Here is a 25568-nt window from a genome sequence, read left to right as displayed (position 1 = left end):
AAGAAAGTAGAGGGAGAAGAGAAGAGGGCCCTGTTTATCCAAATCCCCTCCCTCTTTAGACCATGCTATACACAGTTGCCAAGATAATCTTCCTAATGCACAGGTGTGCTCACATTACTGATCAGAAGACTTCACTGATTTCCCATTGTATATTGAAATCAGTGTGAGCTCCTTATTCTGGCATTTGAGGTCCTCCATAATCTTGCTCCAGTGTACCGTTCCAGGCCTATTTCATGCTATTCTGCTTTACTTACTTTATATTCCTACCAACCTGGACTATTTGTTACTCTTCAATTTCTGTACTTTTTCACCTCTTAAAATTCTCTGCCTTCAAAGCCCAGCTCAAATACCAGTTTCTCCTTGAAGCCTTGATCTCCTTGAATTTCTCATGCCACTATAGTATACATTTAAACATACGACAAAGTGTAGTACAGTCATTTGGATGTTCCTTCCACCCACAATTAAATTGGAAGCTCTTTGGGGGCAGACACTGCCATTTTAACATCTTTGTATTCCTCCGTACCCTACTTTACAAATGGACTATGTTTAGAAAGATACTCTAGGAACCTACCTATCATTCATAAAATTGTTTCTGTGAGGAAAAAGCATCCTGAGGCTTACTGTGAGAAGGGAATTTGGATTTCCTGGGAATAGGTCTTCCCCCATTACCATGGTGAACAATACACAGCCCTTTGCTGCCCCAGGATAGTCTCTGGCTAGGCCTTCATATAGATAAATGTTCATAAGTGAGCTATTTAGAAATGGGATTCTATATTTTCTGAGGCCAAGCATTGCAAAGATATTGTGGCTTGTGCTGAGAATAGGGAAAAGAACATCTATTTCACTCTGTGACATTTTTGAATGAAATTCTTCTGGGAAAGGGTGTTTTTGCCAAGTGTGTCAGCCCAAATCAAAAAATGAAACAGATGAGTTGTTAACCTCCCAAGTAAGAAATATTCGAAGTGGCAATTAGCTCTTTTCTGTATTTGATGCCAGTGGCAGCGATCTGGCCAAAGGACAAAACATGGATGCCATTTGTACACTGACAGTTTGGAAATTATTCAGTACTGGAGATAATAAACCAGATCTCATTTTATTTTGAGGGATATATATATATATATATATATATATATATATATATATATATATATATATATATATATATATAATATAGTTTAGGGCAGTTAGGTGGCACAGTGGGTAAAGTGCCAGGCCTCTGTCAGGAGGACCTGAGTTCAAATCCAGCCCTCAGACACTTGCTAGCTGTATGACTGCAGGCAAGACACTTAACTGTGTTTGCCTCACTTTCCTCATTTGTAAAATGATCTGGAGAAGGAAATGGAAAACCACTCTAGTACCTTTGCCAAGAAAACCCCAAATGGGGTCATGAAGAATTGGACATGAGGTAGCATTCGCTTATTTCTGTGACATAAATGCTCACACAAAAATTTAACAGTAAACTCTCACAAGCTCCAGTTCACCCCGTGTCATACAGTGACAACCTTGGATCTCTAATAACATTTGTTTTAAAGTAACAGCAATGCCCTCCACAGAAAAGCCTAGATGCATGGGCAAAATGGCTCACATCTTTAAAAGTTTTATGTCTTTACAATATCATGATTGTATAATTTATTTTCCTGTTTCTGCTCATTTTACTCTGCATCCCTTCATTCAAGTCTTCCAAGATTTCTCTGAAACTAGCCCATTCATATTTTATAGCACATTAATATTCTATTACATTTATATAACATAATATTCAGTCATTCCCCAATTGATGACTATCCCCTTAGCTTCTGGTTTTTGCTTGTACAAAGAGAACTACTTTAAATACTTACAGAAAAAAATCACTCGTGGCAAATATTCTAAAAAGTATTAGGAATTATTACTGTTATCATTGAAGAGAGTGATTTACCAGAGTCTCCAGTTTCCTCATCATTCCCAGTTTAGTTCCATCTTTCCAAAGCATCGATGGGCACAAAATTAAATTTAACATCTTTAATTTTTTAAAGAGCATTTACTAGTATATAAAGTATAATTCTAAATTTATATTTGTAAAAGTTCTTTTTTTTGGAGGAAGGCTGTAGGAGAGGGAGATGGAATTACAGCACTGAAAAAATTTTGATTTTAAATTAAATTGAGCATTAAAAGTGTTGGACTTTAAAAGATTTGGGAAATACTGCCTTGGGAGCACAGCTTTACAGTTCTTCCATCTGCAGGAAAAGCCACTGAAAAGGGATTGAATGAGGTTCCATTCTTCCACAAACTTTTCAGGGACCATTAAGAATCTCCACAGGGTTTAGTTAGTCCCCCAGTTGCTCCGTTTATGAGCCTACACTAAAAATCAGAAACATTTTTAGCTCGATTTACACCAGTGGGATAAGATTAAAGTGAAGAGAGGCATAAACAATAGAGAAGAAAGAATCACAATTCACTCTTATGTAGTACCTTAAGTAAATCAGCCAATAATTGTCTACTATGTACCAGATACTGAACAAGGTAGGGTGCAAAGGATACAAAGCTCAAAGGGAAGCAGTTCCTAAACTCAAGGAGCTTTTATCCTCCCCAGGGAAACAACATATCTTTATATAATATTTGTAGCAAATGCTCCAAAGCTACTCTTCAGGCTTCTGCTAACACTCACAGGCTTTACCCCCAGGTCACAAATGATACTTATCCCTTTAGAGTCCTGGGGTAGCCCTGAGGGGTTGGGGGTTGTTCATCGCCTGCTGTAACTCATAATGCACTCTCCTCCCCTACACCTGTGTATTTCCTGTCATTATTATTGGTTGATGAATTGGATTTAAGCGAGGCAGAGTTGCACAGTCATGACATTATCCATGATATCATTTGTCCTCTTCAAAACAAAGGATGAACAACAACAATTAATTGATGACAGTCAACCAGATTTAATTAGTTTTTAGAAAGGATTACTTTTACAACAGTGATATAATTGGTATAGTAGTAGAAAATGATACCTATATTTCCCAGAAGTCTAGGCATATCCACCCACCGATACATACAGATTTCTAGGGGAAAGCAGGTTCATACATTGAGTACGTGTGTCAAAAGGGGAGACTTATACATCCTGGAAGTCCTTTTTCTGGAGCCTTTAAGATGTTTTCCTTACAGAATACCATGCAATATAGCTTTTTCTGATGGGCTCTTTGTAGAGCAGTCTGGCCTTGGCTCCTATTGCAGACACTGCCATCAACTATTGCAGGAATTCTGTAGGGACACTGAAAAGGTGAGAAGTCCAGAGTCGTCCAGATCTCTGAAGGTTGCAATTTTCTATTTCCAGTCATGGTGGAAGAAAGGATGCTGAGACTGAGGCCGAGGTCTGAAGCTTCACTTCTTCCTATTTCTCAGTTGATTCCTTCTCAGGGGTTTAGTTGGTTCACTCATTCCCTTTGGATTGTTCAATTTTGTCCGTTCTAAACAAACTCTTTGATTTAATATAGACTCCATAGAGCATCACCAATTCTCTCACTCAAAGAACACATTTCTTATTATACTTAGTTGAGATATATTTGACTCATTCAAGAAGTTTAATCTAGTTCTGATCAATTAAGTCAGAAGTGCTCTCACCAGATAAATGAATCAGAACTAAGTGGACTTAACCTCTTATCACTTCAAGTGGGATGGGGTAATTGCTTGTCTAACTCCATGACATTATATGCATGTATATGCACACATATGTAGGTATCTGTATATTCTCCCATACATATATGCAGGTACATGTGTGTGTGTGTGTATATATATATACACACATATATATATACATATATATACACACATATATATATACACATATATATATATACATATATATATTTCCATAGATACATGTACAAAATAAAGACATTAAGTTTGGGAAGGAGGACTCTAGTAGCGGAGGAACAGGAAATGTTTCATGTAAAAGGTGTCTCTTGAACTGGATCCTGGAGGAAAAAGGGATTCTAAGAGTAAGAGGTAAGGGGTGTGGGGGCGGAGGGGGGTACATTTCAGTCATGGGAGTACCAAGTGGAAAGGTATAGAGATAAGAGATGGAATGCTATACATGGGGAATGGCAAGAAGTCCAATTTGGCTAAGCTATAATGTGTGTGAAAAGGAGTTACATGGGTTTCTAAATCAGACTTTAAGATTTATAAAGTGCTTTACCTGTGACAGCTTTATGAGGTCAATATGCAGGTGCTCTTACTCCCATTTAGTAAACAAAAATCAAGATTCAGAAAGGTTATTTTATTTTATCATCAAGAAAAACAAATGAAAGGGCGAAAAGGGAGGAAGAGAAAAGAAAGAGATGCATGGGGACAATGACTTCTTAAATTCCACCAACAATTGTCAAAAGTATTGCTCAGTAGCACTGATTAATAGTGCTTGTCTCTGGCTTAGAAAAAGCGCTCTGATTTCCATCCTCCTGTTTTTCTCTTGGTGTTCCACCTCCCGGTACCTGCTCTGCAATGCTGATTGGTTATTAGCTATTTACTTAACTTCTTTGAAAATTCTGAGCTAGAATCCAATTTATCCAACATTCAGAATATAGTTTTGTAGGAAAGATACTCACCTCCCTTTTCCACACACCCCCAAGCTAATTTATCCAGTGTACATGGAACACACTAATGCAGATATAATGTCCTATTAGCTAACTGTGAGTAAGTACTGTCGAGGTTTCTGGGATCAGTTTAGCTCATTCTTTTTGTCATTTAATGGTGTTGCTAAGTGGGAAAAAAGGGAAATAATTAAGCAAAATGGTGACACAAACCCCAGTAGAAACATTATCCCCACTAAGATGGAATCCTTGCAGGTCTAATTTGTGTTAAGTGTAAGTTTCTCTACAGCTGTGAGAAGGTATGCATTATAAATGCTGATCCCTAATTGGATGGAAAAATTACTACTCCATGAGTAATTTGTTAAGTTTTCTTTACCTCAGCACTCATTTTTTTTGGTCAAATTAGGGAAAATTTTAAACATTTTTTTTCTGAATGAATGAAAAATAATTCACCTTCCTATACAGAGCTCATATTTCCAAAATAATGACTAATGAAATATGAATGCACCCCACTGGTGGTGAGTGTACCTCATTGACCCACAGAGTCTTTCCCTGTCTTAGGGGGACAACACTTGGGTACTCAGGGTTTCTATCCAAGGAACTAGCCAGATGACTTGGTTAAATTGATATACAGGGTTTGTTTTTTCCCTGCTGTTGTTTGAACAGCCTGCAGGGATTAACTTGTGCCTGGGTATGAGCCAAAGAGATAAATGACACAGTCTCAATGTGCTCACATTCGTTAGAGCCAGCCTGCCAACATGGAGCAAAGTGGGATCATGTCAAAGTGAGTTAATAACATCTTCATACCATAGAGTCTACTGTATTGGCAGGCCCATGCAGTGGAGTTTAGCCCACAGAGATGCATCAGATATTCTAAGTACTCAATGTGCAAGTGATCTGATAGAGGAAATGGAGCCACTGGGGAGCAGTGTTGGGTGGGTTCCTTTTTTTTTCTTGGAAAGAGAGAATGTTTTTTTTTCCAACAACCTTGTGAAAACAAAGGAAATTAATCCACATGAGGAAAACTCCTCTAGCCAGCAATAAGGTGGCTCTTAAAAGCCTTACCAGTCAATGAAATCAGGAAACTTAAGAGGGTTCAGCTTATAAATGTATCACAAATGCACAGCGTTGTACCACAGGGATCCTTAACAGTGAATGATCTAGCAGAATAGATAGAGAAGCAAACTCTTCTATGTAAGCTTTCTGTCCTTTAGAATAATGTTTCTATCCAAAGGGTAGTTCCTTGTTCAGGAAGGCAACTTGAACGTTGCCGTGGGCTGACAGTCTCTGACTCCCATTCTTCTAGGAGCCTGGTAATGACTGCATAACCTTAATAAAGTAAGCCATTGGTTGTGTGAGTTCTTTCCCTGCTTTGGGGACTTGTTGTATTTCCTCCACTCTACCTCTGTTCTGTCTCCAAATGGTTAACAAAGCATTAAAATTTAGGGTCGAGACATATGGAAAGAAGGCACAGGGAGGAGGAATTGTGTTTAAATATATGTACATATATATGTATGTACACATATATATGTTTGAATACACACAGATGTATATGTGTGCGTGTATGTGTGTGTGTGAGTAATTATCTCTGACTTCATTTGTAAAACACAATTAAAATGATTTCCAGGGTAGGTATTTTTTTCTCACAGGACAAGCTACACAAAACATGCCCCAGGATAAGCAATAGGAAATGGTCCCTAAAATCAACTTTAAGACAAATGCTTTTGGGGGAGGGGGAGGGAAAGGGGAAAATAGCATGAGTAAACACCAAAGGGATGAGAGCTCTCTTGGAGTTCAGAAGCTTGGGTGAGAAATCGGGCCACCTAGCAGTGTCCTCATTCAATAATAAGTTTGAGTGTGAGTATCTTCTGAATTTCAGCACCCTAAGGCAAAACTGGTTGTCCCCACTATAGCTGTGGTCTTGTTTTTACCCTTTGGCTTCTCTCCATAAGAATGATTAGTGGTGAATTAACTCTAGCTCCCTCCATTGTGGATAGCTTTGCAAATGCTCGAGTCAGTTATCATCTTAGTCCCAAATCAGTTAGATATCACGTACAGTTCTCTTCTGTATATCAGTGGTATCAAATTGAAATAGAAACAATCACTGCTGGCTGCATATTGACTTAGAAAAATCGACAAATTAACATTATCTATGGTGTATTTTTAGATATTTTGTTAAACACTTTCCAGTTACATTTTAATCTGATCTGGTAGCATTGGGGAGTGTGTTTGACCCCTAAGTAGAGAAACTGAACTAAATGTCAGTTTCTAAATCAAGTTGCATAGTATCAGAGGCTAAGCTTGTGAGTCCATACAGGTGAGTCTATTTGGTCTCATCCGGCCCTGTTTTAGATTCAGGTTTAGCATACTAGTGGTTATCTGTGCCTTTGAAACTTGGAACAGAGTAGAGGTAGTGACTAGGCCTGTGATTTGGTGAGGAAATTGTTCCTACCAAATGCATGTCAACACTTTCTTTGCAACTGGTAATCTTACGAGTTCACTAGGGCCATGACAGGTGAAGTCGTTTGCCCAGGGCCATGTATTTAGTATGTGATTTGAACTCATGTTTTCCTGGATCCAAGGCCAGCTGTCTATGCGCTATGCTACACTGGAGCAATTTGACAAATTATCTTAAAGCCACACAATTTAGGAGCCAGAAGACTTTTTTAAAAAAAAGTTTTTGAGGAAAGAACAGAAGAAAAACAGCAAATTGCAGAGCCGTTATTGAAGACCCAGAGTATATTCAAAGAAGATGGGTATACTTGACTAGTATATTCTTGGACAGGTAGAAGTCCTAGTAGCCAGAAGCTTTTCCTAAGCTTTGTCTAACCTCTTACTGTTCCACTGGTCATAAGGCAGCTAGGTAGTGCAGTGGATAGAGCACAGGGCCTGGAGTCAGGAAGACCTGAGTTCAAATGCAGCCTCCCACCCTTAATAGCTGTGTGACCCTGGGTAGGTCACTTAATCCTGTTTGCCTCAGTGTCCTCATCTATCAGATGAGCTGGAGAAGGACATGGCAAACCACTCATGTATCTTTGCCAAGAAAACTCCAAATGGGGTTGCTAAGAGTTGGACAAGATTGAAATAACTGAACTGGTCATAAGCAACTAATTATAAGCCCTAGGTGGAGCTTTAGTAGAATGTAAATCCCTTGAAGGTAGGAACTGTTTTTTATTTTGTATTTCCAATTCCTAGCTCAGTGTAGAAGGCACTTAATAAATGCTTATTGGATTGAGCAAGGTATGGTGACGCCTGAGAAGCCTGAGGACTGCCAGTGTGCTCTCTCCCATTGATTGAGCCTAGCAATACTGGTGAGTGCTTTGTCCATGTCAAGTTATAGTAAGCCAGTGATTCTCCCTTTTCTTTCCTCGTATTCTTTGCATTCTTTATAGTTCATTGAACATTTAAGCCAGAAACACCACAAGAAAGTAGAGAGACTTGCACATGCTCAGCATGCCTTCAGGAAGAACAGCTATTTTTATTGCTTTCTTTATGAATTCAAGGTCTGGTGTATTTGGAGGTTGGTGTTGTGCACGTAACAGGCAAGTTTTATTTGTTTTCTAAATACTATGCTTATCATGCTGTGTACACCAGGGAAGTAAAAGTTAGAACAAAGTTAGCTACAAATTTTCATTCGTCTCCAATACTAGAAAATCCAAAATTCTGTAGTATGCATAGCAAAATTCACAGCTGTGGCACATCCTTTGAAAATCACAGTAGTAAAACATGAATGCTCATGAGCTAGAATGAAGTATGCTTCTCTAGTTTGGAGGTAAGGTTACATTGAAAACTTGCCACCAAAATGAATTTCTAGGGCCTATGGCCACCCAGAATCCGGAATGCACTGCGTCTTATTTTAAGGAAAGTTGAGGAAATAAGTCTAATATGACATGTAGCTATGGATAAAATTCCAAAATAATTAGCTTTCAAAGCTACTGAAGACCAACTTCCTTTAAAAAGCAAAATGAGACTCTGAAATAGTAACAGGGATTTTTTATTTTACTATCAGTATAATCCAAAACAGGCATTAAATTTCATCTTTTTTTTGGTCAAAAAGGTCACCAGTCAGCTCACATTCTCTAAAATGTATCCCTATGATAAGAAGAAACAGCATACTTATCTCTGAGCCTGCTGACAGAAAAGGGTATCGGAAAGAAAGATACTACAATCCCTCAAGCACAGGTAATGTGAGATGAAAATTACACTTTAATCTGCAGTCTAACAGGTTCTGTCTTCCATTAACATCATATCCCCCTTTTATCATACAGCTGAGCAGGTTATACATAACTTGCTGGAAAAAAATCATATTTTCTGATCTTGTTAGAAAAGATAGTTTCTCTGGGATCATCTTAAGCCAATACTTTCAAACCAAACTCTTCCTGAATCTGTAGGACATTAACTTATAAAACACAATAGTATCTGACCTAACATAATATAAATACTTAAAACAAAGAGCAAGAAATTAAGGAGAAAGTAGGAAGTGTCGGTTCAACAGAATTTTTCTGCATGCAGATGTCAGGAGGACTAATCTCTCAGTGGTTTGGTTATGAAAGGGTTTTATCTTCTGTCTTTTGTTGGACTCAACAGGAGAGAAAATATGCATGTGGAGATGAAAGTCAAGCTGATTATTTCAAAATCAAACTCATGTGTATTTAACTGACGAGGTCCTGGACGATAGCCAGCCTGACAGCACTGAAGCATTGCCCCCTGTGACATAGCACGTGTGGGCGATGGACAGACAGATATTAAGGTAGCCAGCAGCTGAGGCATACTCAGGTAACTGAAATTACGTAACCCTAAGCAGGAAGGACAGGAAAAATGGAATCGAAATCCTGTTTTTAAATAAAAAATCCTGTGCAATGGTGGAGCCTGATTGATAAGTTATATTAAGTTAAAATTATAAAGACACTGTTTGGGCCTCTGATTAATTTCAGAAAACTCTGACCCAGGCTTCTTAGACAGGTGCCAGTGATTCCAAGGAGTGAAGATGTCTAATATCCTCTTGGATGCAAGATAACAAGATCAAAAGATCTAAAAAGGTCTTCACCTAGTCTAATCCTTCTATTTTACAGATGAGGAAATCAAGGCCAAAGGAGAGATGAAGTCTCACAGTCAGAAAGCATCAGTTAGGGTATGAACCCTTTTCCTCTGCCTCCAAAGCTCCTTGTCCTCTGTCTTTTTTAGCAATACTATGCTGTTTCCACATGGAGTAGATAGAGGCATACCCCTGAAACCTTACTGAAATGACTGCTAGAGGAGGTAGGATGGAGTAACATCCAGGACAGCAGAATTCACCATAGTGAGGAGGAAAGAAACTTCTTGGATGCTGCACTTCTGTGCAAGACTCAGCTCAAGGGCCATCTTATATATCATTAGCAAAACTAATCAATACATTAAAAAAATCTGAAAATATACACAACATATTCTACACACGTTGACTTCCCTGCTCTTCAAAGAAGTGAGGGAGAAATATCTTCTCATATATCTTCTTTGGGGTCATACTTTTTCTTTGTAATATTGCAACATTCATTTTAAAAATTATTTTATAGTTCTTTCTATTTGTATTGTCATAGTCGCTTTGTATGTTGTTTTCTTTGCCTTGTTTACTTCCCTCTGCATCAGTTCATGTTAAGTCTTCCCATTCTTCTCTGCATTCGTCATATTAATTTTTGTTTACAGAACAGTAATATTGCATTGCATTAATGTGCCACAATTTATTTAGTCATCGCTAATGGGCATCTATGTTATTTTCAGTTCTTTGCTATACCACAAAAAGTGCTGTTACAAATATTTTGGTGCATATGGGGACTTTCTTCTTATCAATAACCTCCTTGAGGGGCATACTTAGTATTGGAATGAGAGCAGGGCTTCTAAACTTCGGATCCATGAACTTATTTTTTAAAATATTTTTGATAGTTATGTTTCAATATACCTTATTTCCTTTCTAATCTTATGTATTTTGTTTTATGCATTAAAAACATTATTCCGAGAAGATATCCATAGGCTTCACCAGACAGCCCAAGGTGTCACTATGACCCACAAAAAAGGCCAAGAACACATAATTAGAAGCTGGCTTCAATCTCTCTTCTCAAAAGCCTGTACCAGATACCTAGACAGCATCTCTTTCCTTATATATTTAAAAAGGTTTCTTGCCTTAACTCCAGGGACTTGCAATTTAGAAGATGATTTTGCCTCATGCAGAAAATGAGACAAAAGAGGAGGAATATAGTGTGTGTGGGGAAACACTGAATTTAGTGTCAGAAAAACTGAATTTCAACCCCAGCTCTGTTATATTCATCTTGGACAGTTTATTGGGCCTTTATTGACTTTATTATCCTTATCTGTAGAATGGAGTGGTTGGGCTAATAATAATAGCTGGCATCCATATGGATTGTTAAGATTTGAAAATCATTTTATATACATCATCTTATTTCATACTCTCAGAAACCCTTTAAGATAGGTGTTATTGTTATCAACACTTTATAGATGAGGTAACTTAGGCAACTGGGGCAGCTAGGTGGTAGAGTGGACAGAACACCAGGCCTTGAAGGAGTCAGGAAGACCTGAGTTCAAATCCAGCCTCAGAAACTAGCTGTATGACCCTGGGTAAGTCAATTGACCCTAGTTGCCTTGGTTCCACATCTATAAAATGAGATAGAGAAGTATATGGCAAACCACTCCAGTATCTTTGCCAAGAAAACCTCAAATGTGGTCATGAAAAGTCAGACACAACTGAAATGACTGAACAACAGCTGAGGTAATAAGAAACCAAATGCCTTGCCCATATTTATAATGGGTTTAGTTTTTCTGGCCTTCTCAATGGTTGAGGGAAAGGGGTAGGAGGGAGAAAATTCAGAACTGAAAATAAAAATAAAATTGAATTTGAAAAAAAAATGACTTGCCCAGTCATACAGCTAGTAAATGTCCGTGATAGGATTTGAACTGAGGTCTCCATAACTTCAATCCCAGCACTCCATCCACTATAGATATCACCTGGTTGCTAAGATGGTTTCTAATACACTGGTTCTAAATGCACTGATCTTTTAAATAATTGCCCATAGAATAAATTAAGGAAGAAATAAAGAAAGGAAAGGTAGATTTGAAGAATCAAGAAAAGGAATAGAAAAATGAGGACAAAGAGGAGGAGGTCAAAGGAAAGGAGACCTGACTTCATGTGATTACATGAGGGAGGGTCTGTGACAAGTCAAAGGATTGCATTAGCCAACGGGCACTAGATTCTGCCACTAAGTGTTTGTAGGTGCAATTATATGTATAAATGCATTTTTAACTGCTGTGCCTTAGGATCTGCATTTCGCAAATTAGATTTTAAATGTCCTCTTCTTCATTTATGTCTTATGAATCCAGGCATTTAGTGCATAATTTGAGTGAAGCAGAGAAAATTGTTCTCACTTAAGTTTCCTGTATGTGCAATTTACATTGGGCTATTTTTAAATGTCCATGCATCTTGTGCTCTTTAGTATCTGTTTGTTGAGAGGGAGAAAGGGACTTTTATTTTTAACTTATTTTTAATTTTTAAAAAATTGCTTAGTATTTTATCTTTCCCAGTTACATGTAAAAACAATTTTTAACATTTACTTTTAAAACTTTGAGTTCCAAATTCTCTCTCTTCCTCCCTATCCCCACCTTCTCATTGAGAAAGCAAGCAATTCAATGTAGGTTAGACATGTGTAGTCATGCAGGACATTTCCATATTAATTATGTTGTGAAAGGAAACGTAGACTCCCCCAAAAAACCAACCCCAAACTCAAACCACAAGTAAAATAAAGTAAAAAAAGTATGTTTCAATCTGTATTCAGACACCATCAGTTCTTTCTCTGGGGATGGGCATTTTTTCATTATAAGTCCTTCAGAGTTGTTTTGGATCATTGTGCTGCTGAGAATAGCTGTCATACAAAACTGATCATCTTACAATGTTGCTGTTACTTTGTATGCTGTACATTTCATCTGTGTCAGCTCATGTAAGGATTTCCAGGTTTTTCTGAGAGCATCCTGCTCACCATTTCTTATAGCACAATAGTATTCCATCATAATCAAATACTACAATTTGTTCAGCCATTCCCCAATTATGGGCATCCCCTCAACTTCCAGTTCTTTGTCACAATATTTTTAGTATATATCAGTTCTTTTCATTTTTGTTTCTTATCTCTTTTGGGATACAGACCTAGTAGTAATATTGCTAGATCAAAAGGGTTTTGTACCCCTTTGGGCGTAGTTCCAAATTGTTCTAAAGAATCATTGAACCAGTTCACAATTCCACCAACAGTGCATTAATGTCTCATTTTTCCCATATCTCCTCTAACATTTGTCATTTTCCTTTTCTGTCCTATTATCCAATCTAATAGGTATGAGGTAGTACCTCAGAATTGTTTTAATTTGCATTTGTGTAATCAATAGTGAAAGGATTTTTTTTTATATGGCTATGGATAGCTTTGATTACTTCATCTGAAAACTGTTCATATCTTTTGATCATTTATCAGTTGGGGAATGGCTCTTTTTTATATAAATTTGGCTTAGATCTCTATATATATGAGAAACTTTATCAGAGAAACTTGCTTCAAATTTTTTTTCACAGTTACTATTTCTAACTGTATTTCTTTTCATCTTCTCTTCCATATGTTGTATATTCTATTCTTTCCTTTCACCCCTGTCCCTGCTCAAAAGTGTTTTTCTTATGACTACTCTCTCCCCCAGTCTGCCCTCCCTTCTATCACACCCACCAACCCCTTTCCCTCCTACTTTCCTGTAAGGTAAGATAGATTTCTATACCCAATTGAGTGTGTATGTTATTCCCTCTTTGAGTCAATTCTGATGAGAGTAAGGTTCACTCACTTCTCCTCTCCTCCTCCCTCTTCCCCTTCACTGTAAAAGCTTTTTCTTGCCTCTTTTATGTGAGATAATTTACCCCATTCTAACTCTTCCTTTCCTTTTCTCCCAGTACATCCCCCTCTCACCTCTTAATTTTATTTTTTTAGATATTATGTCTTCATATTCAACTCATACCTGTGACCTCTGTCTATATATACTCCTAACTGCCCTAATAATGAGAAAGTTCTTATAAGTTACAAGTATCATCTTTCCATGTAGGAATATAAAAAGTTTAATCTTATTAAATTCCTTATAATTTCCCTTTTCCATTTCCCTTTTTATTCTTCTCTTGAGTCTTGTATTTGAAAGTCACATCTTTTATTCAGTTCTGGTCTTTTCATCAAGAATGCTTGAAAGTCCTCTATTTCATTGGATATCCATTTCCCCCCCACCTTGAAGAATTATATTCAGTTTTGCTGGGTAGGTGATTCTTGTTTGTAATCCTAGCTCCTTTGCCCTCTGAAATATCATATTCCAAGCCCTCTGATGCTTTAATGTAGAAGCTGCTATATCTTGTGTTATCCTGATTGTGGCTCCACAATACTTGAATTGTTTCTTTCTGGCTGCTTGCAGTATTTTCTCCTTAAGGTGGGGAGCTCTGGAATTTGGCTATAATATTCCTGAGAGTTTTCATTTTGGGATCTCTTTCAGGAGGTGATTGGTAGATTCTTTCAATTTCTATTTTATCCCTTGGTTCTAGGATATCACGGCAGTTTCCTGGATAAGTTCTTGAAACATATCTAGCCTCTTTTTTTAAATCATGGCTTTCAGTTAGTCCTGTAATTTTTTTTCATTCATTCAGTCATGTCTTTATTTAGGTCTGAAGGTCTTCAAAAAGCATCAGTAATTTAATTTGGTTTAAGCCATGGCTAAATATAACATGTACAGAAGACTACTTTTTATATTTCTCTTCTCCTAGCTAGAAAGATTTTCTTCTCTTTAAGCATTCCACTCTATTTTCTATCATACCCATGATGCAGAAAATTCAAATACAATTTCAGAAATGAATAAAACAACAATCCAAACAGGTAACCAGCCCTCTCTAATTCACGTTCTGTGCCCTCCACCACTGTTCACTTGAAGACCTGAAATATACATGGAGATTCTTCAGCCATCATCCATGGCAGGCCCGGTCTGAGTCTTCACTTCAGTGAGCTTCTTGCTTCTCAGCCACAAGTTTGATGAACTGGAAATGACTGGCATAAAGCTTGAGCTTGTCACTGATGTCCACCCACTTCACTTTCCCAGCATCATTTCCTGCTTCCAGAGCCAGATTATCCATTGTCTCACCTGTTTCATCATGTTCATCAAGTTCATAGCTTTGGCCTCCATCCATGTGTTATCAATGTTTCAAGGATCATCCACATACCCATTATAAACCACTAAATGTTCTTGGCTGAAGAGCTTATATAACTGCTTCTCCATCTTTTGCTTCTCAGCATTGGATTTCTGTAAGGAGTTCATAGCTTCTTCACCAAACTCTCATTTTAAGGTAGCACTGATTTTCTCTCCTGGATCTACCATCCCCCCTGGGATTGCCCATTCTCCACAATCTTTCCTTTTGATTGCTACAAATTGTAAGATATTTTTCCCAGAATGAGGGTGAATGACTTTATTTCCACTGCTGTCCCTTTTCCATCTAGTAATGATGGGATCTGCAGCATGGTTTGGGCCCCAATGTCCCAAAAGTCCCTGGCCAATCAGTCCTGTCCCACCTGTTGGATTTCTAAGTTGTCCATTTTCAATCCCATACAAGCCATTCTGGTTCTTTCATTCAACATGTCTATCGTCTTCATTAAACTTCAGAGAAATTTTTTTTTTCACTGATCTGTGGATCTGTCCACATGGGTCCAGCCAAGACAGAGACTGCAGTATATTCCATGGGATTATACTCCTGCCACTTAACAAGCCAGCGCACTTTCTCATTGGAACCGGACTAGGTTCGACTTTTGAACCTGGATAAGGTGACAGCTGAGCCTTGTTGTGGGAATTTTCATCAGCACCATTTGAAGCTGACATAATGACTGAGCTTTGATGGAACAAAAGTGATGAAAATGAACTACTGTAGGGGGCCCTTGCTCCAGAAGCTGCAGAGGAGCTGAGCTGCAGCCACTGGCAGCCCTGCCACTCACCCAGGACAGGCTCTCATTGAGACACACAGTAGCTAGGGCCTGAGCCAACCTGTGTGTTGCCATCAGCATCCCTGATATGCTTCAGGGCTCTAGGCTGTGGGCTTGGGATGCTGGGGTGGCCTGCCAGGGGGTAGCGGGTGGTGCCTAGTCCAATAATTTTAAAATTATCTCTCCTGCATCAATTTTCCAGGTCAGTTGTTTTCCTAATAAGATATTTTACATTGTCTTCTATTTTTTTCATTCTTTTGGTTTTGTTTTATTGTTTCTCAATTTCTCATAAAGTCATTAGCTTCCATTGCTCAATTCTACTTTTTCTTCGGTGAGTTTTTGTGCCTCTTTTTCCATTTGTCCAGTTCTGCTTTTTAAGGCATTCTTCTCCTCATTGGCTTTTTGGATGTCTTTTACCATTTGGCCTAGTCTGTTTTTTAAGGTATTATTTTCTTAATGAATGTGTGTGTGTGTGTGTGTCCGTGTCCCCTTTACCAAGCTGTTGACTCATTTTTCATGATTTTCTTGCATCACTCTCATTTCTCTTTCCAATTTTTCCTCTGCTCTTCTTACTTGATTTTCACAAACATTTTCGAGTTCTTCCATGGCCTGAGACCAGTTCAGAAATATCCTGGAAGCTTTGGATGTAGGAGCTTTGACTTTGTTGTCTTCTTCTGAGTGTGTGTTTTGATCTTCCTTGTCACTAGAGTTACTGTCTATGGTCAGAATCATCTTCAGTTGCTTCCTCATTTCCCCAGCCTATTTCTTGACTTTTAACTTTTTGTTAAAGTTGGGCTCTGCTTTCAGGGTGGAAAGAAAACTTCCCCAAACTTCAAGCCTTTTGTGCAGATGTTTTCAGACATACTTCTAGGGATCTATAGGTTTTTAGTTCTTCCAAGATGATATGAACTAAGGAAAGGTGTGTTTACTACTCTCTTGCCCTGTGCTCTTGTCTGTGAGTGGCCACAAGCACTCTTTTCTGCCCTAGAACTGTGATGAGGGTACCTGCTCCATTGTAGCCACAAGCTCTGTTATGCTAGTGCTCCTCCTTGCCCTAGGGTTGTCACCGAGGCCTTCAACCCAGATCTGAGTGTGGGTGAGGCAAAAGAGTCCTCCATCAATGTTCATAAAGACACCTCTGTAATCTCCTTCTGACCATTTGTTTGACCCCCTTAGTGTCTGTGGGCTGAGAGCTACAGAAGCAGCAAACTGCTGCTGCTGATTCAGTGGCTCACAAGGCCTGCTGCTCATTTGCTGGGGCTGGGTCTGTACTGGTGCAGCCTGTGTTGAACTGTGCTCCACTCTCACCCAGGTGTGACAGATTTTTCCTGCTGAACTTCTAAGCTGTCTCTGGCTAGAAAATCATTTCACCCCATTGTTCTTTGGGTTCTGTTGCTCCAGGAATTGTTTTATGGTATTATTTAAAGGTATATGGAAGGGTTTTGGGGGAGAACTCAAGTGAGTTGATGACTTTTCACTGCTATCTTGTCTCCATGTCCAAAGAATGGACTTTTAGTAGGTTATTGAAGATGATACAGTATTTTCTCACTTTCTTTAATACCTTGCTTTCACATAGTCATAACTCAAAGCACAGTATCCAAAGGCAAGAACTAGAGGTGAATTTCAATCATAATATATTAGTGACTAGCCAGAAAGTTGTAACTAGGAATATTTTCACCTGGGGCAAGAAGAAAAAAAATGACTTGAGGTGGGGGTACTGTGTCAAAAAAGACAGTTATGAGAGCAGAAGGGTAGCTTATTACCACCCCTACCCTGATCCCATCCCCTCAGTCTTGGGAGTAGGTTGGTGAATGCTGGGATAGGGCACTCAAGTGACAAGACACTCAGAATAGTAATGTCACATGCCAGGGCAGGCTTCCAGAGGACACGAAGTAAGATATGAGGATTGTTGTCACTGTGGTAGGAGAAATCACCTCCTTCATTTTTCTTGCATTTCCACCATTTTACTTAGAGCTCTCTCAGCCAGTTCCATAATCACAATAGTGAAGAACTATGGAATTTTTTTTTCTACAGCCTGACACTTTCAGTGTTTTTTTAGTATTTGTCTATATTTTGGCACCATAAAGTATCTGGCTGACACATGGTAAGAAGGAAGGAAACAAGCATTTATTAAGTACCTACTATGTGACCGATACTGTTCTGAGTGCTTTACAAATGCCACCTCATTTGACCCTCATAACAACCCTAGGAAGTATGTGCTATTATGCCATTTCATAGTTGAAAAAGCAAAGGCAAACAGAGGGTGAGAGACTTGCCTAGGGTCACACAGCTAGTCAGTGTCTGAGGCCAGATTTGAACTCAATGTCTTCCTGACTCCAATCCCAGCACTTTATCCACTGTGGCACCTAGCTCCAACTTGGAGCCAAGAATGCATTTTCCAGTAGAAATAATGTTATGAATAGCGGGGAGCTATGGTTGAAAGAGAACTATTAGTATTTCATTGCTGGTACATTATAGGTTAAATAGACTTTTGTGGTCTAGCCTAGGAATCTAACCACCATGGATAATGTTGTTACTATGGGAAAATGTATGCCAAATTCCAAGCAATCTATCATCAATGAACTGTTGGAATACAGCCATTTGTAAGTTGATAATACCTTTAATTGACTGACAGCATGTCCACAGATTGAAATACACAGAAGTATTGATCAATGCTGGTTGATCTCACTCATTAGGAATCTGATTATGAGGGATATGGTAACAGGAGATGATTATTATTCCTGATCCAAAACTTTTGCCTCAGAGGGATTTAACTTTCTTGGCATTAAGAACATTCTCTGTGGCATTATTGCTTTTATTTTTTTTCATGGAGTGAATAAGGCTTACCAGCTACATTAATGCCAAGGTGATGCCCACCTCTCCTGTTTTCTTTGCTGTTAAATGTTCAGTACCTTTGAGGGGGTGGGAAGGATATATCATCAATTAGATTGGTAGACCAGGGTCTAGGTCTTGTTTGGAGTCATTCATTCATATTCATATTTATATTCACTCAACATTGATTTTATAGATAAGGAAACTGGGGCACAGAGAGGTGAAAGGAATTTCTTATCTATAAAATGATGGAATTAGATTGGATGATATTTAAGATATTTTCTAAGTCAAATATACTGTGACTCCATGACACAGACAGCAAGCAGAGATAAGGCATTCCTTTTCATCTATATTCAGGCATGACCCCTAAGGATCACAACCATGGGTATCCTTTAGGCCTCTTGTGGGGCTGATAGCCCTTTGTCCAATGTAAGAGCCATTGATGTTTGGTCTTAATGAAGGCCCAAGTGAGAATCAAGCAGCCTGTTCTTCAAGGAGCGGGATGAACTGTATCTGCTTGCCCTCCCATTCTTTGACAATTACTAAAAAAAAAAGTCACTGTGCCATGACAGGCATTGTATTGCAGGTCCTTATCAATTCTCACCCTTGTAAGGTTAATGGGGAATAAGACCTGCCCCACCCATCAATAGGCCTCATGTGGAGTCCATTAAGGGAAGCTTGCTTGCTTGTAGGAAGGCTTGCATACCCTTTGTTAATTTCTAATTAGATTTTGAGCCTATTAGCTGAAAGAGTATATACTCTGAGAGGTGAGTTTTTGCTTTGGGGGCTCGCTCATGAGAAAGATGTTGTGATTCTGTGATAGAGACTCTGAGTGGCCATATGTTCAGAGGTCCCTGACTCCTCAGAGGTAAAGGCTCTCTCGATTCTGTGGTGGATGTAAAGCTTTGATTCAGACAGTGGAGCCCTGTCTGTTGGTCTTTATTTCTCTTCTCTGTATTTTTTCTGTTTAATTAAAGAAGATTGTTGACCCCTGTAACAGCTATCTTTCCTTAGTAAAGCAGATAAAAGGACCTGGACTAGCAACCATCCTGGGTATGCCACTGTGGTTGCCATTACAACCCTAGAGGAAGGAAGAAAATGGCAGAACTAGAATTAGAACCCAAGTTATGGAATCATAGATTTAGAACTGGAAGGAACCTTAGAGATCATTTAATGTAACTCCCTCATTTACATATGAAGCAGGGTCCTAGAGATATTGATTAACTTTCCCGAGGTCACACAATGATTAAGTGCCTGGGTTGGGATTTGAATCCAGGTCTTCCAACTCTAAACCAGTGTTCCTTTCCCCCATATCTGGGTTCTTGAAGATTGTGTCAGCAGAGAATGATCTATGGGAGATTTTATCATGGCAGAATAGCATCACATTGACTGTCAAGCAGTCTGCTTTCTAAAGGCCAGCCTAGTCAAGCACCAAGGGTTGATGTGGGGTCTAAACTTGAATAGAAGGAGGTGAGCAAGCCTTTAATGATTAAAGTTTATCTATGAAGTCAAAGGCACAACATCATTATTCTTCTGACAATGTTAAAATTCTGTGGATTTTGGAATTCCACAGTCTCTGAGGGATTTATGGTGTGATTCAAATAAAAAGCAGGAGGGAGGTACACAGTAAGCATTCATACATTACAATATGGTACAAAGGAAAATTATGCAAGGGAAGAAATATAAAGGATATGTGATTGGAAATGTGTGACCAGGAAAGGAATAGAGGGATTTGTCATGTAGTAAGATTGATGGATAATAGATGGACAGTTTGTGTGCTTCATTGGTATTTATGCCATGTCAAGAGAGAACTAGGAGAAGGCCTCTAAGACTTTGGATGAATCTCTTTGTAGGGCAGGAGGCACACAGGACAGGAGGGTACAGACTGCACAGGATCTGCAGCATCAGAGGGCAAACCCACATCAATGAGATACAGATCCACAATGCTATTAAAGTAAATTCCACCCTAATATTTAACGCATTGTTCCAACTCAGTGAAATGTGTTTTTTTTTATGTTTTTTGGCAGGGCGATTGGGATTAAGTGACTTACCCAATGTCACACAGCTAGTAAATGTGTCAAATGTCTGAGGCTGGATTTGAACTCAGGCCCTCCTGACTCCAGGGCCAGTGCTCTACTCACTGCACCACTTAGCTACCCCGAAATGTGTGTTTTTTTTTAAGAAATGGGTTTTTTTTTTCTGATCTTAACCCTTTCGTGTAACACCTCAGTTATATCTGTAATCTGTCATCTGCAATTGAGCAGTATGCTTTCCATACCTCCCTTTATCCAAGTCACAGATAAAATTGTTGAACAGAGTGGGACACAGAGTAAATCTCTAGGACACTCTGCTAGAAACTTCCCTCAGGATGCTGTCATTCCATTTGAAGGGCCAGGGTCTCCCAATGCATCCTGGGCCATCTCTAGTTGTCCTGGTGAATATCTGGCCACTGGACCCAGATGGCTCTGGAGGAGAAAGTGAGACTGGTGACCTGGCAAAGCCCTTCCTCACTCAAATCAAAGTCATGTCATCATTTCCCTGATGTCATTGTCCTCTTTGAGAATGAAAGGCAAACAACCTGTGAATAGCCTTCCCTTCCCCCACTCCCCCCTCCCACTCCCCCTCTCCCTCTCCCTCTCTTTCCCTCTGTACTCTGCCCAAACGAAGATACATTTCCATGGCTGAAGGCTTCCTCCTTAACTCCTGGGTTTACTGGCTATATTTCTCTCTCAAAAACCAAGCCTTAAACCCAATTCACTCTGTGGCTCATAGATTGGACAACAGGTCCCTGTCCTCCTTGTACAGGGTGAATGTAAATACTAAATAGTAACTGTTTCTCTTTTGGCCAGAAACTCTGAGGGTTTTCCCCTCCCAGTTTGATTTTTTTTTTGGAGTTTTGATTAAAGGGGCCATCCCTTGATTAACTCCTTAAAGAGGCCTATTCACTGAATGGGCATTACCTCACTCAAAGTGAGACTCTGAAAAGGCCTCAGTCTAAAAGGGCCAGGGTCTCCCTAAGCATCCTGGGCCATCTCCAGTCTTCCTGATGAATATCTGGCCACTGGACCCAGATGGCTCTGGAGGAGAAAGTGAGGCTGGTAACCTTGCACAGCTCTCCCTCACTCAAATCAAAGTCAGCTGCACGTCATGTCATCATTTTCCTGATGCCATGGTCCTCTTCAACAATGAAGGACAAACACAACATTCCATTTATTAATACTCAACTAGTTCCCGAAGCCACCTAACTATATTACTTTGTAGCCCACATCCCACTATCTTGTCCAGTAGGATGTCATGAGAGACTTAGTCAAGTGCCTTACAAACTCTGTCCATCTCTATGACAGTCTCCTGATCTACTGTCCTAGTAACCATATAAAAAAAACGAAGTTAGTCTATTAAAACCTCTCCTCCCATTTCCTATGTTTCCTTTTCAGGGAGCAACTAAGTGGTGAGGTGAATAGAAAGTGGGGCCTGAAGACAAGGAGACTTGAGTTCAAACCTGACCTCAGATACTTAAGTGATCCTTAATTTCTCTTTCCCCCAGTTTCCCCATCTGTAAAATAGGCAAAATACTATATATCTCCTTCCCAGGATTGTTGTGAAGATCAAATCAGGTAATAACTGCAAAGTATTTAGCACAGTGCCTGGCACATAGTAAGTGTTTTCCAGCCATAATTTTCCAGCATTTTATTGCATGAATAAGGAAGCAATAACAATGTTGCTATAATTCCTAAATTTTGAACTAGACGGGACCTTTAGAGAGCCTTCAGTCCAAACCCCATGTTTTACAAATGATGAAACAAAGCCCCAGAAAGATGAAATTCTGGCCCAAGACCACACAGATAATGTCTGATTAAAACAAATTTGATCCCAGAACCTCACCCCCATTCTAAATCCAGTACTCTTTCCAATATTTCCTCCTTTATCTTGTTTTATTTTAAATTATACTATTTAAGCACCATGAGGCCATGGGAATTGTCTTATCGCAACTTTGTATTCCCCAGCACCTAACACTACATACAGTAGAGGCTTATTGAATATACATTTCTTTACTTTGCATACAGTAGGAACTTAGTGAATATACTTTACTTTGCATATAGTAGGGACTTAATGAATAGATTACTTTGCATACAATAGGGACTAAATGAATGCAAATTTCTTTACTTGAATCCATCACACCTCTTTACAAAATTTCAAAGTCAGAAGTATGCCTGGCTGTGGGACCCTTGACTCTTTCATGAGTGTCTTTTGGCGAGTTTTTGCTGTTTCTCCCAGCAGCAAGCTGTTGGTGTGTCACATTCTACACATCATTTCCTAGTTCTGGGGAAAACCAAATGTTATGTTCCCTGGCCAATGTTTTGATAAAGCTGAAATTCAGCTGTTTTGTAACGTCATGTTCACAGCTGATAAGAGTTACTTTTTCCTTCTTTGCACATTTTTAAATTATCTGCAAATTGCTGGTAGAAAAGTACTTGGGAATTCATGTTTTAGTGGAGAAATGAGATGGCTTTTTCTCTTTTTTACTCCAAGTGACATTTTCCTGTAAAACCTTGTGACTCTAGTGTCTTTTCTTACCTGATACTTTGTGTTTTGACGTTGGAGAAAAGAATTACTCAGGTTTTCCCAGGATTGATTCTCTATCTCCCTCTCCCTCACCTTCCTTCTTTCCCTTTCCCCCTTGCCTCCTTTTCCTTCTCTTACCCCTCTTGTGACCCCCTTCTTACTCTCTCTCCCTTATTTTCATCTCTCTCTCTCTCTCCCTCTCTCTCTCTCTCTCTCTCTCTCTCTCTCTCTCTCTCTCCCTCTCCCTCCATCTCCCTCTGCTTTCTTCCACCAGACCTTCTCTTTTCCCTCCCCTCTCTCCTTTCTCTTTAACCCTCTTCCCTTCCTTGTTGTTGTGTCAAGCAGTATTTATTACAATCTTCCATAATCTTACTCTGTAATATTTTGCAAATGAGTTTATATGGTTTTCCTCTGTCTAACTGGCAAAGATATCAAGTATTTGTCAGCTGAGGCAATTTCTTATCCCCTCCCTCCTCTCTAAGAAATGTTGTAATGGATAGAGTGAATGCTTTTACCTTTGTCCATTGTTTCAACAAGTCAGATTGGATCTCCAGCAGTTACATGAAATGTCTTTTCATCTTTATCCTTTGGGTAGAGACTCTCACTTTGTTATTTATATTACTAGTAATGATAATAGCTAATATTTCCTCGGTATTTTAAAGCATGTAAAGCGCTCTCTAGATATATTATTTCATTTGATCCTTACAAGTTGCATTTGTCCTTTGTTTTCGAAAAGGACTGTGGCATCAGGGAAATGACAACATGACTTGAAGCTGACTTTGATTTGAATGAGGGAGGGCCGTGCAAGGTCACCAACCTTACTTTCTCCTCCAGAGCCATCTGGGTCAGTGGCCAGATATTCACCAGGATGACTGGAGATGGCCCAGGATGCTTTGGGAGACCCTGGCCCTTTTGGGCTGAGGCCTTTTCAGGTTCTCACTTGGAGGGAGATAATGTCCATCCCGTGAATAGGCCTCTTAAAGAAGTGAGTCAAGGGATGGCCCCTTTAATTAAAAAAAAAATCACAACTATTATGCGGGTGATATTATTAATCCCCATTTTGTAGATGAGGACTGTAAGTAACTGAGGCAGTATTATAACTCAGGTCTTCCTGACTGTAATTATAGCCTTCTATTTACTATGTAGTACAGTTTCTGGCACATAGTGATAAAATAATGATGGTTGATTAAGATTGATTAAGTTAATTATCTATCAATGGCTAATATAAGAATGACTACCTCCCTCCTCCCCCTCTCTCCCTCCCTTCCTCTCTTCTTCTCTTCTTCTCCTCCCTCCCTTCTTCCCTCCCTCTCCTTCTCTCCTCCCACCTTTCCCCTCTCTCTCCCCCTCAGAGTGGCAGTCCATATAAGAATCATATGATTTTAGCACACTCTCTCCTCTTTTCTGTCACTCTACCACCTTTGCTGTGGAAGGAGAAGGGCAAATATTAGACTATGGACCATTTTGCATTTTTCCTTTTTCACCAATTGCTATGACAAACTCTAGATAATAGTGACAGAATCATCATAGAATCTGAAAATTGGGAAGGACCCCAGCAGCCATCTAGTTTGACCCATACATGACGGGATTCATCACTATAACAGAACTGTTATTATTGTTCAGTCATTTCAGTTACGTCTGTTAGTGACTCCATTTGGGGTTTTCTTGGCAACGATACTGGAGCAGTTTGCCATTTCCTTCTCTAACTCATTTTACAGATCAGGAAACTGAGGCAAACAGGGTTAAGTGACTTGCCCAGGGTCACACAATTAGTAAGTGTCTGAGTCTAGATTTGAACTCAAGTCTTCCTGACTCCAGGCCTAGCACTCTATCCACTGCATCACCTAGCTGCCCCTATAAATATAGGGGCAATATAACCGACAAATGATCATACAGCCTCTGCTTGAAGATCCCCAAGAGAGGAGAGCCCACCCTTTCCTCTTTTGGACAACTCTAATTGTCAGAAAAATCGTCCTGATATCAGATCTAAATTGGGGTCCACTACTCCTGTTTTCTGCCCTCTGTGCCACAAAAGTACAAATTTAATCTCTCCATCAAAAGACAATTTTTTCAAATGCTGGAACTTAATTATCATGTCCCCTAAGTCTTCTTTAGTAACACATGCCCAGTTCTTTCAACTGATCCTCATATGTCACTGATTCAAGCCTATCCTGGTTGTCCACCTCTGGACATTCTTCAGTTTTTCAATTCCCTTCTTAAACTACGGCACCTTGAGCTGAACACTATACTCCCAATGAGGGTGATACTATCAAGGCACTATTTCTGGAAACTATGTCCCTCTCAACGCAACCCAAAATCAAATTAACTTTTTTTAGCTACCACATCACAGTGCTTGCTCCCATTGAACTTTTGTGCATTCTAACCCTTTCTAGAGGTTTTTAGAGCAGTTGTTTTCTGTCTATGAGTTTTCCATCTTGTATTTGTGATGTTGATTTTTTGTACCCAGGTGTAAGATTTGACATTTATTCCTATTGACTTTCAGCTTATTAGATTCAGCTCAATGCTTTAGCCCATTGAGATCCCTTTGAACCTTGCCTAATCTTATACAGTATGTTTGCTATCTCTCCTGAATTTGTGCTCCTGATGAGCATACCAT

At 39.2% G+C, this 25568-nt stretch overlaps 1 protein-coding gene and 1 pseudogene across 1 annotated transcript in view; one reads left to right on the top strand and one right to left on the bottom strand.

Annotated features, from left to right (window-relative positions):
- DISC1 (DISC1 scaffold protein) overlaps positions 1 to 25568 on the top strand; it is a 445546-nt gene that overhangs the window by 292908 nt on the left and 127070 nt on the right. The window lies entirely within an intron of this gene.
- Positions 14551 to 15631, bottom strand: LOC118845278 (annotated as a pseudogene).

The sequence above is a fragment of the Trichosurus vulpecula genome, chromosome 4 (genome assembly GCF_011100635.1).
Source record: "Trichosurus vulpecula isolate mTriVul1 chromosome 4, mTriVul1.pri, whole genome shotgun sequence".
Taxonomy (NCBI): domain Eukaryota; kingdom Metazoa; phylum Chordata; class Mammalia; order Diprotodontia; family Phalangeridae; genus Trichosurus; species Trichosurus vulpecula.
Note: the sequence above shows the minus strand (reverse complement) of the source record. Positions and strands in the feature narration are given on the sequence as shown.